Source organism: Puntigrus tetrazona, unplaced genomic scaffold (genome assembly GCF_018831695.1).
Source record: "Puntigrus tetrazona isolate hp1 unplaced genomic scaffold, ASM1883169v1 S000000513, whole genome shotgun sequence".
NCBI classification, from domain to species: Eukaryota; Metazoa; Chordata; class Actinopteri; order Cypriniformes; family Cyprinidae; genus Puntigrus; species Puntigrus tetrazona.
In genome coordinates, this window is record NW_025048150.1 from 1,671,005 (window position 1) to 1,686,845 (window position 15,841).

The window sequence follows — 15,841 nt, forward strand, 5'->3', positions numbered from 1 at the left end:
ACAATCAATTATTAAGACGTTTTTAATTAAATAATCGCTTCTGGCCAAGAATATGACGTTTCCTCCAGTGAAAAAGTCAGTGTCGTCTCTCACACATTCGTTTAGATCCGTTTTATCTTCTCTCCTGATTCAGACCATGCTGCTTTTTCACTGGAGGAAGTGTTCTTACAGATTCAGATTTTAGTTAAAAAAAAAAAAACATCTTATTGATCGATTCGTCTTCGCTTTTGGCTTCGCAAAATGTTACTTTAAGAACTAGAGCGGTGTGGATTATCGTGATTATCAGCTCATTCTGACGGCACCCATTCACTGCATTTCCTTTTTTCCGAATCCGTCGTAGATACAAACTCGCCTCGCATACGCCGAGCGCGCATTCCCTCAGGCCTGGAGAACAATGCACTTTCTGAAGCGAGAGTTTCCCTGGGTCTGTTATTTTGCGTGCAGCCACGAAGCAGAGCCGATTATGGAGCTCCTCGATCCTCGGCAGGGGCTCGGACGGCGCGAAACAAAAGGCCGGCGCGCGCAGACCTCCGGTTCTGTCGTGGCATGTTGCATATGCCTTCCTGTACAGGAGCGTGTTCTCCTCTCTGAAATCAGCTGAGCGAGGTGCCCTGCGCCCGCGGGTTCCTGCCAGCCGTGGCGAATGAATTTCGACAGCTGCGCGGCCACAGATAGTCACATTGTGTCATGGCGGAGCAGGGGCCGAGGAGAGGGAGGAATACGGGAGAGCTGGAGCCTCTCGCTGCTGACCTGAGACCTGTCAAAGCCCCTTCAGCCTGCTGCGGCTTCACGTCAACAACATCTGCTAACAATCTGCCTACAATTAGTCAGATGCCCGGGAAGGTTTCGTCAAGCGACACCTGTTCATTCTGCCATCGCAGGCGGACACCTTCTGGCAGAGGGCCGGATTAAACGCAGCGATTTCTGCTAAAATACAGAAAATAGCGCAGTTTCTCATCTGTCACAGGGAAGTCACAAGTGATGTTTGCTATTTTTTTATATATGCTCCCGGTTTTAGTGTGCATGATTCATCTGTGCACATAAAACCGCTCGTAATCTTTCATCAAAATGTAATAACCTGCTCTGAAATGTTCCTTTTCAGCTGACGTGATCAATCGGGGTCAGTCCAATTGGCAAGCGTCTCGCTAAGGCCTTCAGGTAGCTATTTCCAGTCTTGTAAGTACAGCTCTTATCTATTTGAATTGCAGAATGACTGCAATGTCCAAAACGTTTTTATTATTTATTTTATTTTATTATTATTACGTTTGAATTTTTAAAGCGATGGGGGGAATCTAATAATGATATTATAAATCACACACACACACACACACACACACATTGGTATTTGTGGTTTATGAAGACTCTCCATAGGTGTAATGTTTTTATACTGTATGTGTTAGTGCTCTACACCTAAACCTACCCCTTACAGGAAACCTTTAGCATTTTTAGACTAAAAAAGTTTTGTTTTTTTAAGCCTTTTGACTTATTGAACATTGTCCCCGTAAACCACAAAAACCAGCACACACACACACACATATTTATAAATGCTGCTAGCTTTGCTCCTTACGCAGTCAGTTCCTATAATATTATTTCAGCCAATCGTCTGAGCCATAATAATAAAATAATAAAGTGCAACAATCTGTTTCCTTAAGTATTCATGTTCCCAAAAGGAGAATTTTTATCAATAACATAAACTTTTAAGGACAGACAAAGCTGTTAATCGACGGTATATCCTTCTGCTGAATCCACCGGTCCACACTATTTCAACTTATTTTTCAATAATAACGTTCAACAGCAGAATCCCCGGTGGAAGAACTACATGAGCTACGATTCTGTGATGCAATCGAGACAAGACGTGAAGCCTGAAACAAACTAAACAAGAGCGAACAGTATACATGAACAAGCATGTTTCTACGGACGCGATCAACGTCTCTAAATGTACGTTAACAGTTCATCAATTTGCTTTTATCAAGAGAAACACAATAGGAGAAAAAACTATGTGTCGACAATATTTGGTTCAGGTCCAAAATGAGAGCGAAAGCTCTCCACGTGTTGTATATGTTTATCAAGGACTTCCACTTCAAATACGCTAAACCTTAATCCCTTCTGAAGTACCAATACTTACATAGAAACCTATACATAGCAGCCAGAAAGAAACGCCAATTTTAACGACGTGCATAGAGGCTTTTTTCATCTGATCTCTCTGGTTGGTTTTGGGGCAATAATATTATAAAGCGAGCTAAGATAAGAAAAGCTGAGAAGAAAATGCGGTTTTAGAATATAATAAATAAAATATATTTTTTATTTAATGCTAATTGCGAAGCTTTGTGTCACTGATTTTCGAATACTTTTTGCTTAGAACAAGATTCGGTTCATGGCTCTTTAACAAAGACTTTCAAAAACAGTTCACGAATCAAGGCCGCTGAAAACTGCTAGATCCTTTAAAACTCCTCGCATCAGGTCCTGTTTCGCATTTTTAAGAGCTCTATAAGCAAATAGGGTTTGGTGCAATATCTGATATTATGCAATATATAGTGTTTTGTGATTTTATAGGGTGCTTACAAAAAGTTGTTCTGAGACAAAATTGTTCTGAGAAAGGGCTACTTTCATATTAGCATAGCATGAAGCCTTACGTTGCTTCGCAAATAAAAAAATAGAACCTGAATCTGAACATTTTGTACTTTAATTACTCCACATACATCATGCTTTCGACGCCCGAAAAACACCCCTTACATCTCAATGAAGTTTATATTTCATTCTTTTATCTTTTAATGGCTATATTAGCCCCGGGTTAATCTGCACAACCCTGTCTGCTGGTGTTTAGCCAGAAGACACACAAAGCTAGCAATTCTAACGTTAGCAATGATTCAGACGAGCGAGGAAGCTTGCGTAAAGTTAGCACGATTAAATAAAACGCCGGTTTTGGATGGGCGAGCGTTTTAGCGGTTCGCTGACCTTGTGCGGCGAGAGGTTAATTGCAATGTGCTTATGCGAAGGGACAGTTTTGGCCCAAGTCAGGATTGTGGACCGGATGTCAAGTGCTTTGTGTACAACACAATTCAGTTTTAAAGTAATCTTCCGCTCTAAAGCTAACTCTCTAAAGATAAGTCTCTACTTAAGTACTCTGCACTAATCGCCCCTAAATGCATTCATTTATTTATACGGTAGTTATTTACCAGCTCAAGCATATGTGTTGTTATCGAACTTTCATAATAATGAAATGCATACATGGAGACAACATTTAAAGGATGAATTTCATCAAATCAAATCATATATATATATATATATATATATATATATATATATATATATATATATCTCTATATTTAAGGGTGAAATATAAATCAAACTATTCTCTGTGAAAGCCTTTAAACCCATTAAAAATGTATCTAGGTCACTGAGTAAAATACATGTAAAAATATAGATATGCAATATAACGTTGGTGTCAAAATTGCAGCTATAGTGTTTGATATTTCAGTAACAAAGATACTCTCGGCTCTGACTGAATGATTTCCACTTCATCAATTATGATTATCCAAGACTCGCTGTTTCTGTGACTGATATTTCTATATGATTTAATAATCATTAAAGTATGAAGCTCTTGAAGGATCTAATTATCACATTCACAGCACATACTTATTTTTCAATTAATTATATCAAATTACCTTTTCATTTTCGATAAGATGCACTCAGCCTCTCCGCATTCATCGCTGTGAGCCGAAGCATCGTCCCGAAACCAGCAGAATAAAACAAGATGTGTGCTTTACACACTTTTGTGTTTGATTTGCATGCGCATTTGAAGCATGTCAGTGTTACGCTAAAGGTTTCCGTTGCTCTTTTTCTTCTTCAGGTTTCTGTGGTTACATGTTTTACAAACAATGCAAAGCACGTGCGACGACTGCAAACTTCAGGATCAATGCACGATTTGTGAGATTGAACAAATCGCATTACTGGGTTTGCCTAAATTTGTTGCATTAAATTTTTATTTAAGACCAAAATCCTCTTTTAGATTGTTCCGGGTCGTAAACTGCGCTATATCTGTGCAGATTTCTCTCCTGATTCAGAAGAGACCACTTTTGGACTCATATTTTAGCTGAAATCAATGGTTTCTAGTTAAAAACATCTTAATGGCAGATCTGTTTCCCACAAACACTCACAAGAGCTTGACCGGTGGACTGGAGTGTTGTTGGTTTTGGACAATATTGGCATGAATCTTTTGCACTGATAAGAGACAACACAAACACAGTTTATACATTGGAAATACTTAAATATCCACCATCAGCAGCTATCTGCATAATCTGGGCATCCGAGCATTGATTTGATATATTACTCCAAGCCTCCTGAAGGATTGATTCACACTGGCTGGACACTTCTTACGGTCATCACGGTCCACTTCCTCCCATAGTGGCTCGGCTTTGACGTCTACATATTATGAAAATGGTCTTCAATGATAACGTCAATTACTATAATGTACAGCATTTGCACCAAAAAATATCATCCAAAACCATTTTGCCAGGGCTGTTTCCACATTTTTGGAAGGGCAGTGCACGCATTTAACTCATCATCACTCTTCCTTTAAGTTATGTTTTTTGTCAAATCATCAATTTGAGTTTCTTTAGTGGTTTTAGTGCAACCGTTTTTCCCCCAATGGCGGTTAGATGGATTTATTGCGCACATGTCTCCAAAACGGCACAAGCTGCACGGTCACTTTATATATCGGTTAAATGGTCTGTTTCTGGACCGGTCTAGACTGCCCGTGACAGCACTGAATATGACGTCTGGTGTGAGTCAGCACTCGGGCGCTTGCTGACCGGCAAAGTAACTGTGTGTTAAGCATGCAACAGATTAAAACGTTCAGCTTTGGGAAGTTTCCCCAGCGCCATTTATATTTTTCATTTTCATTATCTGTCACCGGAGGTATAAATGCCACGAGGATTAGAGAAATTACACGGACTCTTTGCTCGCCTGCCCTCTGCGCTTATCCGCCTTCGTCCTCCATCCATCCCCGGGTCGCTAGACTCCCGCCGGCATTCGCCTCACGCTGCAAGCGGCGAGGCAAAGCTCCGGCGGCCGGCGTGCGTAACCTGGGCGACCGGGGTAGTGTCTTAGGAATTTCTATAATCCTGCAGATCTATTACAGATAGCGCCGCTGACACGGGCTACAGAGATTAGAAGCAGCAGATACTGACTGTATTGATTGGCCCTCCTCATCCCTCGGCCGCATGGGCCCGTAATGGTACGCGGTAATGAATTCCAGCAGCCTGTCACAGTCCGAGACCTCTAATTGAGTCGGAAGCGTGCGAAGAGTTGTGCGCGCGTGGACGTATGACTTTAGAGAGGGCTTAACCCCTCTTAAAAACCGTGTTTTTTTTGGACGCAGCGCTCTTCAAAAGCGCCCAGCTGATGTCTGAAAGAGTCGGCGAGCGCATGAGGTTTTGGTGCAGCTGAGGATTATTGTTGCTGGAAAGTTACATCATCTTCTACTCGAGGAAGTTCTTCTATAAGCCCGTGAGCTCTTCGGCGCTAACAACCCGCAGACAGACTGATGAGGAGGATGCAATCGCATATCAGTGGCCGCATTTTTTTAATTATAGCAAATGCTCATTACAACCACGTGCGCATTTGAAGACTCCGAAGACTCCTTTTTTTGTTCGGAAATAATACATAAACATCCTTTACTCAGAGCAGTAACCTTCATCGTTCACCTGCCTTTGGCAAGAGCAGGAATCTAACAAATCTACAGGGCTTTCAAACAAGACTGTTTGAAACATAAAAGCGTAATTCACGATTAAATATGTTAACAAGCCTCGTGCGTTGTATTAGCCCCGTAAGTAAATCCAGGTTGTTTTCAGTGTGTTTTAAAGGTAAAAAAAGAACTAATATTGATTGCACGGCAAAAATCGCGTCCCGTATCCCAGTGCGAATGCAGAAATGCTTTTTTGCACATATAAAACAAAACAAAAAAACCCCATTAAGCAACAAACCTGAAATCACAGGTTTGTGTTGATCCGTGTTGATAATATCAAAACACAGTTGTAAATCACAAGTTTCGACTTTTTAAGCGATAATGTAATCGCCACGCTTGTTTACTCACTTAAAAGCATCACAGCAACTTAAATCCGGTCTGCGTTTCTTTCGATTTTGTGTTTACATTCAGCTGAGGCTTTAATCCAAACATTACGTGAGTTTATATGTATATCACATATCAGTATGTAATATATTCCCCCGAAATGCTTTTGTCTGCATGCTGCTGTCTGCACTTGCACTTACATTTGCCTTGAGCTGTTTATTTTTAGCCGAGCTAACACAGCGCTGGGGCTGCATTCTCAAGGAAAGCAATCGGATGCGTTTGTTTAGTTTTAAATGCAAAACTTTTTACAAGACCATCGCTCGACTAGTTAGGGCCAGGTTTGAGATCAAGGGATCGGAGCGCCCCAAGCGCGTGCCGGGAATTACTGCTGTCAAATCAGCCGTTTGCTTCCTCGTAGGTCAACCGCAATCAATACGGCCTTTCACTGTAAATGACTCTTTGTGGAGCGGATTTCATCTAGAATCAAATCGAGGTTGTGTCATGTTTTTCCTCGGCAGGTTATTGAGTTTTTTCGCTAACACGAGCACCGGCCTAGCTCTTTGGAATTTTTTTTTTCTGCGCAGTTACGTCAGCTGATGAAACTTGCAAAATCTGCATGTAAATATTTAGTCTTAGCTGCATATTCTCAAGGTGAAATGAGCTCGCCGTTGAAAACCAGCGCTTGCTAAATTCATTATTGACTGCCTTGGTGCTGCCAAGCCGTTTCTAATAGGCCGCGGTGAAGCCTGTGAGCCTGCTTTTCTTCCCACAGCATGTGTGCTCTCCCCACAGGCATCAGCATTGATACGATAGATTGCTAACAACACACAATAGCTACAAGGCTGTTGCTAATCACAGTATTGATCCTATAACTCTTCTCATTAGAAACTCTTTAGCTTTGTGGGTAGCATTGTATGAATGAAGTCTAGTTGTGGAAGTCTCCCGGGACTGTGATTAAGACCTGCTTCTGAACACTATCGCCAGTTTTCAGAGCTAGAGCTGCATACAGAATCCATCACTGATGAACTAGCGTCAGGTTGAGTCATATTCTTTGCTCAGATCTGGACAAATAGAGACGAATTTGGTGCTTTCGACATAAAGCAAGGCATTGCACTGCACGGATGTATTATTTATAGCGGCTAGAGACAATATTGTTTTATATGAAAGGCCATTTCAGCCAGGGAATAAAATAAAAGTAATTGTGATTTTTTTTTTTCTTTCTCTTTCTTTCTTATCCCACAGTTTGCCATTATGAGAAAAAAAGTCTGAAAAGTGCTCAATTCTCTGGCTTTTTTCCCTGCGATTAATACATTTACTTGACGCAATTCTGTTCATTTATTTTTCCGCAACATAATATATAATAAAAATGGGAACTGCTAATTTTTATCTCAATATTCATTGTCTCTGACAGTTGTGAGGAAAGAAAATGTTTGAATTGTGCCATGGGAGAAAAAAATCAGCCTTATTTTGTATTATTTTAAAAGCTCAAATGCTCAGTTAAATATAATAAATTGAAATGGAAATGAAGCGCTGGTTTGGTCCGGTCAGAGGAGAACTGGCCCCAACTGAGCCTGGTTTTTTCTGGGTTTTGGCCTCTGGCTTGATTAGCTGGGGGGCGCTTAATTTGAAAAATCTTAGATTTTGTTACACACACAAAAAAAATGTTTAATCTCGTCATTATAGGTTAATATCACTCTTTTCTCCTGTTTGATACTGTTCAGTGCTTTGACACAATCTGTATTGTTAAAAGCGCTATATAAATAAGAGCGAATGATTGATTGAATGAACCTTAAAACTCCAATAGCGGCATTACACGCTTAAAAGTGTCTTGCAGGGCAATGTGTTTTACTCTACACTCTCAGAAATAAAGGTACAAAAGCTGTCCCCGGGGCCGGGCCTTTTTAAAAGGTACATGTTTGCACCTAAAAGGTCTATTTTAGTTGCTTACAGGTACATATTAGTACTTAAAGTGTACATATTTGAACCTAATAGGTACAAAAGTGTACCTTTGGAAAAGGTACCGCCCCGGTGACAGCTTTGGTAGCTTGATTTCTGAGAGACTATACCCAAAAATATGCTACAGGTTTGCGTACTTTTTATGGTCTTGCATTTAGCGCTGCAAGAATCCACCTCCAGCAATATCAACAGTATCAGACTCATTGGTTTTCAGTGAAAGGTGTTGACTTTTAATTGATAGATGGCTGCAGTGGCAAAGGGCAGGTGTTGATTGAATTTGTCTTCGATATGATGCATCACGCACCGGTGCAATCTATATACAGAAACTGATTCGGTGCAAAGAAAGCGTGCCGTTTAAAAAACGTAAACGTTGCAAACAAAGCTATCGCAACACCATTAGAGCAGCAGAATAGAGCTTTAAGTTGTTTGGCTGTGTATAAAGTGAAACGCTTCTGTTGCTTTATTGAGTGCATTTTTGTTGCAACCCTGTGCATAAGAGCTCGAGGTAAGCAGTTGTGTGTTTTAACAGTATGTTGTGTTGATTTCGTGTCGCAGGAAATGTGGATGGTACCAGCAAACACGCTGTGCGACGATCACGCTTTATCGTACGCTATCTTTGGGCTATCTTTCCGGGACAGCTGGAAATCATGCAGCGCGTTTCGGGGCCGAAGAGATCGCATCAAGAGAGTTGTGAGATTGTAAGTGCTGTTTGAATTGCTTTGTTTTGTGTCCTGTCGAAAACGTGTTGCACCGAAACATTTGCTAGTGCATTTGACCCACTTTGCTTGTTTGACATAGATTTTTGGATTGCCCTCAATACTCGGTTTTTGCTTGGCGCTGGGAATAATTTTGTAAATATTGCGAGTGCTTAACCGGAGTCCGACGCCATTTCTGTTTGTGAGAATTTTGGATGTCTGTTTCTGGGTAGCTAGGTACTTTATTGTTTTTTTCTTTTGGATAGGTAACGAACACTCTTAAGGGATAAAGATGCTTCTTAATGCCATAGAAGCTCTACATTGCTCTATATTCATTTCTGCAACCCCGTATTTATGTACCTTGCTGCGGGTTTTGCAACCGTTGCAATCGTTTTTTGTCTAAATGGTTCCATTCTTTGTGATGAAAGAGGTAAGAAAGGTAAAAAAGGTAAGAAAGATGCTTTGTGGAACCATCGTATCGTTGTGAAGAACCTTTTAAGCACCTGTATTTTTAAGAGTGTAGAAGATGGTTTAGTTTGTCATTTCGACCTCGTCAGCTCGCGAGCCCAAACCCGCCAACAAACCTAGTGTTGTTTCAGATTTTTTGTCCATGCAGGTCCTTTCATGTTGTGCTACTTCCCTAGACGTGGTTTAAAAATCTTTTAAAAGGTGTGATGCATTACTTTCATTAATGGCAGGTTAATAAGTACCTTTCTGATGTTACCGACACATCAGATGCAGCGTTTTCCGTTTAAAGACTAGAGTCCGTCCTGCACACAGCTGTATGTCATTCACATCCTTTTTCAGGCCTTTTAAAGTGTTTCCATCTAAAATGGTAACCGTTTTCATAATTGACATCGGTAATAGCAGCATTCTGGGAAAACCTATGCAAGGAAAGCCGTTAGTAATAATTACGCCTCAAATTATTCGACCTTCAGAATCCAGCTGCTCCGCTGGAAGCAGTAAACATTAGCATTGACCTGGATGAACCATGCCAGGATTTGTCGGTTCATGGTCTACTAGACGTCTCAGGAGTAGACCTCAGTCGCATACGGGCTGTTATTGCATAGGTTACAGTGAAGTCGAGCAGGGTCCTCCCAGTTACACAGCACCTTTTCTAGTATTTCTATGAAAAACTGTCAGATATGTCCTCTGGTTCAACTTTGGTACTTTGGTCATTATAGTGTTCACATTTTTACATGCTAGGGCAAGACCAGTATATTAATTGTGTATATATATATATATCTCAAACTGATTAGTGTTTTAGAGATCAACATACGTCACAAAATGAATCAGTTTGTTTTTCCTCCAAAATGATGTCACTTCCTGGGAGATGATGTCATTACAGGAATAGTTCACCCAGAAATGAATATTTCCAGAAAATGTTCTCATGGCCTCAGGCCGCTCCAGGATGTGTCATAGCTTGCCATCGGATTTCATCGGCAATGGACTGCTCTGCAGTGAATGGGTGCCGTCAGAATGAGAGTCTAAAAAGACGATAAAAACGTCACAATAATCCACACCACTCCAGTCCATCAGTTAACATCTGGAGAAGACAAAAGATGTGCGTAAGGAACAAATGCATAAGACATTTTACCTTAAACTCATAAATAGGAGTTCATAAAAACGCTTCCTAAAAAAAGTTGTCTTGTCTGAATCAGGAGAGAAATCTGCACGGATCGTTTACAAGCCCATTACTGTCCAAAACAGCACTTTTTCAAGCGTTGTTATGGATTATTGACTATGATATTTTGACCAAAAGCTATACAGTTAAAAATGTGTTAATGCTGGATTTGTTTCAGCTTTTTGTCTTCTCCCGATCGTTTACCGATGGACCGGAGTGGTGTGGATTATGGGGACCATCTGCTTCCTAGACCTTCATATTGACGGCACCCATTCACTGCATAGCAGTCGTTGCTGATCAAGTGATGCAATGCTACAGTTCCTTAAATCTGTTTTCTGATGAAGAAACAAAGTCGTCTACTCCTTGCGTGGCCTGAGGGTGAGCAAATGTACATTTTTCAGGTAACACTGGCTTGTGTTCGTTTAAAACAACAATCGATGAGACAGCAGCAACGTTTCTTAATAAATAATCCATTTTGTTGTGGTAAAGAAAGCCGTCTAATATGAGTTCAGTAGGCCCAAAGCAGCAGGCCCGACTGTCACTTCTCCAATTCCTCAATCTTCGTCCTGTAGTCTGTTAAAGTATCTCTTCTTCGGCGTACTTCATCGGCCGTGTGGTTTTATGGCGTAGTAGAGCGCTAACTCAGCACCGCAACCCTTGAAAAACACACTAGGGTTTTATAGCGTGGAAGCATGCAGACGTCCTGCTAGAGAAGAACAGATGGTGCCAGACTGCTAATGGTTTGCTGCTTCTCGCTCTGCGCTGTGCATCTTGTAATTGACCCTTTTAAATCTACGGCGTCGGAGTGCCAGCGCGCTACATGCGCATCCTTTTAATGGAATGTTTTTCTCCACCTTTTAATTATAAGATGTCTGTAGGTACGTTAGAGATGGCGCTGCGGAGCTGCTTGTCAAGGCTGGGAAGATTTATGGCCATTCGTGCCCTTGGTTGGTAATGAATGTCAGCGAGAGTTAGCTAGCATGTTTGCTTGAATGTTAATGATTGTTGTTTTAGGACAGCGTCCCTCCCAGAAGCCTCCGAAGCTTTTTTGAACGTAAAAAGTTGTTGTTTTAAGGGAAGTGTTTTGCGTTTAGTCGTTTAGGAGAAGCTTTCATCCAAAGGATTTACAAATGAGGACCACGGAGGAAGCGCTCAAAATCAACTAAAGAACAACAATAGAAAGCCTAAGTGAAAAGAGCAGAAAAGTATAGAGAATATCGGAGGGTCGTTTTTATAATGAACAAAAAGATAACAAGAAGTTAGAATAGAAATAGAATAGATGGTGCAAGCGTTAAGTAAATTAGGATATATATATTATATATATATATATATATATATATATATATATATTTTTTTTTTTTTAGAGTTTAAAGCTTAAATGAAGATTGAAGATATGTGGCTTTTACTATTTTATTTTCTATTTTATTTAATTAATTTTTTTATAGAATCAAACATACAGCAGGCATTTAATAATTTGCTGTGGTCAAACACTAATTATATTTTTTATTATTTGTATTTATTATTATTTGTATGAGTATTATTATTATATTAAAATAACAAAAAACGCTGTCATTATTCATCTGTTATTATATTTATATTCGTATCATAAAAATATATATCATACAAAAAGCTACATTTGATTTTTGGGTTAGTGTTAAGAACAAAACCCACTTTAAACCTAACACATTGTTTTAGTTTTTAATTAGTAATAATGAATACATTTATAATAACAATAAGTATAACATTATCATAAAGTCAAGAATAAAACAAGCATAACAAATACTTAAAAAGTATTCAAGATTTTGTTTAACAAAACAAAATAATATTTATTATATTTGTATTATTTATTTTAATTTTTATTCTGTATGTCGTCTTCATTTTATATTATTATTATTGTTTAATTTGGAGTTTTAAAATGCATTAATTAGATATTTATTTTAATTGCATTTTCTTTAATAATAATACTAATACTAATACTAATAATAATTGGAGCTGTTGTTTGGAAAAGTCTTGTTAGTGTTAAGCAAATGAGCAAAAGCATAGGGACGATGAGGTCCGACAAGCTGGAAATGATTAAAGCTCATAGCATTTAAACAAATGGAGTCATTAACCTCAGACAGTTTAAATTAGTGTACGCCATCCGCGGCCTCGCCGATGTTAAACCGGCATTGTTAAAACTCGCAATTAAAGTTGCTCCGTGACAACCGCGCAGGGGTGTTTTCACTTCCACCCAACAAAGAGCTAATTTGACTCTAATGAAACACTTTCTAACTCGTGTGAAGCCTTTGACAAAAAGCAGCTTAGCGTCTCGCGCACCTGGCAGGACGAGGTGGTTTCGAGGGCGGCGCGTTCAGAGCCGGACGCTGTCACCGTCCCCCTCGCGGGCGGCATTAATCGCATTAGCATGCGTCTCTCTGTCTGTGATTGTCTTTGTGGGCCGCGGTCGGGGGTTGGGATTAATTGGCCGCCTCTATGCAAAGCGAGAGCGTTGCAACAGAAATTCAATACTGAGCAGCGTAATGAGTGATTAGAGAAACATTTCACTGTCGCTCAAAGGTTAGCCGGGAGACGGAGAGAAATATGCGGCCCGGACGCTTTCGTTATTATCGATACGGAACCGTACCGCGGCGAACGGAGGGTCCTTTATAACTCGGTGTCAGACAAACGCCGACGGAGTTTAATTAAAACACTCCAGACAGACGCAGAACAGGTGGCGGGCCATAAAAAGACACGAATCGCCAGCAAAAACAATGTGATTAAATGACACCGCAGTCACGAGTGAGATGTTACGCTTAAAAGTCAACGCGAAATCGTACTTTATCGAGAATGATTCATCTTTCGCCAAACTGCGGCAAGTTGCTGTGATTCTGAAATGACTTTGTGTAAAAGTCGCGCCGCTTTTGGACGTTAAGCAAGCGGTCGAAGAACTATTTGGGGCTTTGTTTCAGAAAACAACTCTTTACGGACGGAATTAATTCTCACCCGCTGCTAAACGCCGTTTTTGTGACTTAAGACAGATTTCTTAGGGGAAAGTGTTCGGATGTTTACATATTATCAGATTTAGAACAAGAGAAACTGTATTTTCGCCATTTTATTTCCCCCAAAGCGAATTTTAATTTGATTTCATTTTATTAAAGTATTTATTGAGTTGAATCTTAGCATGTCAACCATATTAATTAAATGGCGTTTTAATTTTTAATGTATAATATTTATGATATTAATACTACTGTTATATCAATAAAGAGCAACAAAAAAGAATACGATAAAATAAAAATGGTCTTTTTAGCCCTAAGAAAAAATTACTTCAATTTTTAGTTATTTTTATTATGATTCATCAGTGAATAAATTTTACTGTTAAATATCATGTTTCTTTTGAAAGCACGTACGATTGTAGAAGCGATTTTTTTATCATTGACTTCGAAAGGCTTCGTTTTCCAGATGCATGATGGGAGATGATTCTTTTAAGCTCTCTCTGTCTCCCTAACCTTGTGTCTGACCACAGCGGTTCCTTTCGGACGACTACGTTCCTCCTCGCAGGAGATTAAGTCGATCTCGCTCAGACTTGAGGCTTTTCGTCAGAGGACCCGCTTCTTTCAGCTTAGCTTTTCATCAGCTTCCTTCGACTGCCTCAGTTCAGGCTTAGCCAGCCGTACGGCGTGTCCCCGCCGGGGCACCATACATCACCTCCCGCAACCCGGGGAGAAAGGTCGAGCGAGGACTCTCATTTATTATTTAAATGGACTGATTTTTTTCCCCGTCTCAGGCATATTTTCACTGCGTGTAGTGAATCTGAGCCTTGACATTGAGGTTAATGTTCCTGTCAAGCACATTTAAGACAAATTCGCCAAGGATATCCCAGGGGAATAGGCAAAGCTGCGGAAATGTGCTTGGACATTTACATATTACCTGACTGGACTGACAGCGATTTAGAAACAGGTGAATCTCGCACCGAGAAAAAAAAAAATAAATAAAAATAAAGCCATACCATTTCAATTTAATTAAACGGCATTTCACTGCAAGGAGAGAAATTGTATTTCGAATGAAAATTATGCCTATGTTACCTTTTTTATTTTAAATACCTACTTAATTTAATTGCATTGTAAGGAATAAAAATATTTGACTTTTTTGCATCGCAAAAAATACATTATATTTTATTTTATGAAATAAAATAGCTTTAAAAATATTTTATTTTGAATTAATTTTTATTTTATTTTAATTGCATCGCATTGCATTTTTTGACATGGCGAAATTCTAGCGGATTACTTGCTATTAGAATGAATTAATTTAAGATTAACGACGATGTTTCTGTTTCACGTGGGAAAAAATCGGCGAGGCTCCAACGAGATCTTTGCCTCAAAGGTTTCAGACTACAGTAGATTCAGCAGTATGGAAAATCATTTTCTTAGTGGTCTGAAATAAGGCTCAAAGCAGCCCGGTCTCCCTAGAATACACTCTGAAGCATGAAGTCTAAATCCAAATGAAATCTTCTAAAATCCAGTTGCAGTTTTCATAGGTGGACGCAATCCTCCGGGGCTCCTCGTACGTTTCGCCGTTCAACCTCTTAGCCCCATTTTAATTGGGTAATAGGCAAAAAGATGTTTTTACAAGGATCAGAGGAAAAAGCAATCAGACAGAAGTTTCACAGAGTAGGAATAATTAAAACACACTCTTACCTGTTAGAACTCGTCTGTTGAAGCATGGAAGTGCTGAATGGACATTTGGAGGGTGTTTAGTGATTCGGGCCGTGAAGAATTACAAATCAGCATATTCACTCCAGCAGCTCTCTGTTTTACTCACAAAAAAGAACCGCCGCATTAATATGCTTTTTAGACATATTAACACGGTATCGTTCGATGGTACCGCGGTAATACCAGATAACTTGTTTAGTAAGGATGTAACATTGAATATTTAGGCAACTGACGTCTTTCTTTCTCGGTAATCTGTGTGATTTCTACACTAAACGTTTGTGAACCCTTAAGAATATTCTGAATTTCAGCATATGTTTCACCTACCCTGTGATCAGATTTTATTAGATAAAGACCCTTACAATAAATATTTTTTTCAAGGTAGAAATTGAAAATTGAAAAAAATAAAAAATAAATAATAATAAAAAATTAATAAAAAAAAAATATATATATATATATATATATATATATATATATATATATATATATATATATATATATTATTTTTTTTTTTTTTTGCAGTACACTTTTGCTATACTACTCAAAAATATACTTTAAATTGCACTTGACAAATTTGTGACTTTACTGACAGAAGTCTATATTTGTCCTACACTAATTTTGTTTGATTGAGATACGCTTCTAAGTATAATGAAGTGTTTTATTGTCTTGTGATTGTGTTTTCACTTGTTCACACAGTTCATGCTCAATAAAACATGTTGGACTGAACCTGTTAACCCCCGCACAACAACAGATAAAAATGTATCGGTATAAAAATATATAAATAGTGAACTATATATGTATGATGTTAAGT

The 15,841-nt window shown here is 39.2% G+C and overlaps 1 long non-coding RNA gene across 2 annotated transcripts in view; it reads left to right on the plus strand.

Moving 5' to 3' along the window:
- Positions 1-223: 223 nt before the first annotated feature.
- LOC122334346 overlaps positions 224-15,841 on the plus strand; it is a 32,535-nt gene continuing 16,917 nt past the window's right edge. For both annotated transcript variants that reach the window (XR_006248746.1, XR_006248747.1), the window contains exons 1-2: positions 224-1,158; positions 8,582-8,724. This is a non-coding gene — a long non-coding RNA (uncharacterized LOC122334346). The remainder of the gene's footprint in view (positions 1,159-8,581; positions 8,725-15,841) is intronic.